The sequence below is a fragment of the Galeopterus variegatus genome, unplaced genomic scaffold (assembly GCF_000696425.1).
Source record: "Galeopterus variegatus unplaced genomic scaffold, G_variegatus-3.0.2 Scaffold5269, whole genome shotgun sequence".
NCBI classification, from domain to species: Eukaryota; Metazoa; Chordata; class Mammalia; order Dermoptera; family Cynocephalidae; genus Galeopterus; species Galeopterus variegatus.
This window is the reverse complement of record NW_007731380.1, coordinates 57,386-60,244: the sequence shown is the minus strand read 5'-3', so window position 1 is coordinate 60,244 and position 2,859 is coordinate 57,386. Positions and strand designations below refer to the sequence as shown.

Sequence of the window (2,859 nt, the reverse complement as noted above, 5' to 3'; positions counted from 1 at the left end):
CTTTTCCAATGGAGGAAATTTTGATTGTCAGAATGGTGTGTGTCTGTTGGGGTAGGAATACTACTGGCATTTAATGGGTAGAGGCCAGGGATGCTGTTCATCCTGTACTTTACAAAATAGCCTCTCCAAAAACAAAAAATTATTCAAAATGTTAATAGTGCCGAGATCGAGAAACCCCAATTTATATGAATACAGATGAGGACAGAGGAATGGGTGCTAACACCTATCAGGCTCTTTTTCTGTGTCAGGCACATTTCTAATACTTTATGTGAATTAATTCATTGAATCCCACAACAGCCCTATTAAAGAGCTCTTTTATCAGCCTCATTTTGTAGACATGCATAGACATAGGTAGATACAAATATGCAAGTATAGTAGATACAAGTGTCAGAGAAGTTCTATCACTTGTATACAGTCTCATAGCTGGAAACTTAAGAAGTCTGATTTTGAAGTCAGTCTGACTTGAGAACCCACTCTCATTCTTTCAACCACTACATCTCTTTATTGCGGTGAAATCCACACACATGTATAGTGTTAAAGCTATGACCTAATATTTCACTAATGCAATCCCAGAGGCTTGTAGAAAAGTAGCAGAAATGGCAAGTGACTATGACCCTGGACCTTCCCCTTGTAGAATTGTGCACAGACTCCAGGGGATGATGAGGAATAATGAGTGAAAAAGAGAGACAGTCACAACTCTGCACTGGGGATTAGGATTTCCTGATGTGAAATTATCAACTGAGCAGAACATTCTGTCCCAAAGGATCCAATGGTAGGTCTGTAACACAGAATGTAAACACAGGCTCAGTTATTTCTACCCTCAAGAGGAGCTCATCAAACTTGGAAGGAAATAATAACAAAGAAATTACTTTTCTGTGCTTCTAATCAATTTTCTCAGAATTGTGGGGCATGAAATAGATTCCCACTCAAGTCGGCTGACTGTTTAGCTGTCTCATATGAGGTTGTTGTTTTCCTCCTTGCAAGTGAGGAGAAACTTCTGCGAAAATAGTCAAATAGAAATGATGGCACATTCCCCAGAATACCTCCTCTAGCACGTCAAAGACGGAGGTCTGTGATGTTGGCAGCTCCCTCCTTCACCATCAGGAACTTTGATTTCCTCAGGACAGTGGAGAGTCAGGGCTCTTAAGGTGCAGCAGGAGGCAGCCCCCCAGGGAAAGGAGGTGAGTGTGAAATCACCTTTGTCTTGACAATTTCCTTTCAAACCCCAAACCGTATATGTCAGGGGTTCTGGGGGAGCACCATTTTATATACTGCTCTTTTGAGCCTTAATCCTTAGTGAAGACTGAGGAGGAGGGAGGAAACCATGTGCAGAGACATTGGGAGGTCGACCGGCTTCTCCCTGGACAGAGACACACAACACGGGTAGGGGAAAAGGTGGGAACATGAATCCTCAGGGATCACCACAGGAATTCTTGCCTCTTGGACAACTTGCTGTGAGTCTTCAGACAGCCCTGGGGTTAAAACCCAGCAGATCCCCAGCCTCCCTCTGAGGACAAAGAGTGAGGGTCCCTTGTTAATGTCACCTTCTACCCCTGTCCCTACAGATCACGTCTGTGAAGTGAGTGGCTGCGGAAAATGACCCTTCCATGACAGAGTTTATTTTTACGGGATTAACAGACCAATCTGACTCCAACTGCCCTGTTTTTTCTGTTCTTGGTGAACTGTATGGTCTCTGTGTTGGGAAACTTGAGCTTAATTAATCTAATTTGCCTGAATTCACACCTCCACACCCCCATGTACTTTTCCCTCTTCTATCTGTCCTTCATTTGGTCTCTGTTATTTGTCTTTACCCCCAAAGTGCTGATGAGTTTTATTTCATAGAGGAACATCGTCTCCTTTACAGGATGCATGACTCAGCTATTTTCCTTCTGCTTTGTTGTCAATGCTGAGTGCTACGTGCTGACAGCCATGGCCTATGACCACTATGTGACCATCTGTAAGCCCCTGCTGTACGTGGTGGCCATGTCACCTAGAATCTGTTCTCTGTTGATGTCTGGATCATGTGTGATGGGGTTTGCTGGGGCCACGTCCACACAGGTTGTATGATTTGTGGCTCCAACATTGTCAACAATTGTATGTGTGACACTTTCCCCCTTGTCCAGGTCTCCTGAAGCAGCACCTATGCCAGTGAACTGGTGGTTTCTGTTATTGTGGGTACAGTTGTCATAGTATCTGGCCTCATTGACTTTATCTCTTATGCTTTGATTCCTTTCAACATCCTTCATGTGTCATCAGCTAAGGGCTGGCCCAAAGCCATGAGCACCTGTGGCTCCCACAAAGTAACTGCTGGCCTGCTCTGTGGTGCTGGGCTGCTCACTCATGTCAAGCCGTCTTCTGCTGTGTCCAAAGGCCAGAAGAAATGTTCTCCATGTTTTACACCAACACGGTGCCCGTGCTGAACCCCCTCATTTATAGCCTCAGGAACAGGATGTCAGACTTGATTGAAGAAAATCCTGAAAAGAATTATAAGCTGACGAGAAGCAGTGGTGCTGCCTCGGTCTCTGCCCCCATTGCTGGGTCTTTTTCTCCTCTTCCTGGACCTCCTCGTTTCCTTCCTTTTATTCTTTCTTCTTTTCCTTCTCTTTATCTTTCTTTCTAAAGTCTCCCTGGCAGGATTCCTGCTGTAATACTTTTTCCTCTTTCTCCATGCAATGGAAACACTTGGGCCTATTCTAGGACTCGAGAGTCATTCTCAGTCCCAAGGTGGCCCAGCCTGATCCCTATTCTGCATACCAGATGGAGACACTGAGCTGATATCCTTTCCTATCTAAGGATAACTCTCTTGACTATTTTTTTCTTGTGCGTTCTTCCCTCCAAGGTAAGCCAGGGAGTCGGATG

The 2,859-nt window shown here is 44.8% G+C and overlaps 1 pseudogene; it reads left to right on the top strand.

The window, feature by feature from the left end:
• The first annotated feature begins 1,502 nt into the window (after positions 1 to 1,502).
• LOC103604595 lies at positions 1,503 to 2,444 on the top strand (annotated as a pseudogene).
• The last annotated feature ends 415 nt before the right edge of the window (positions 2,445 to 2,859 follow it).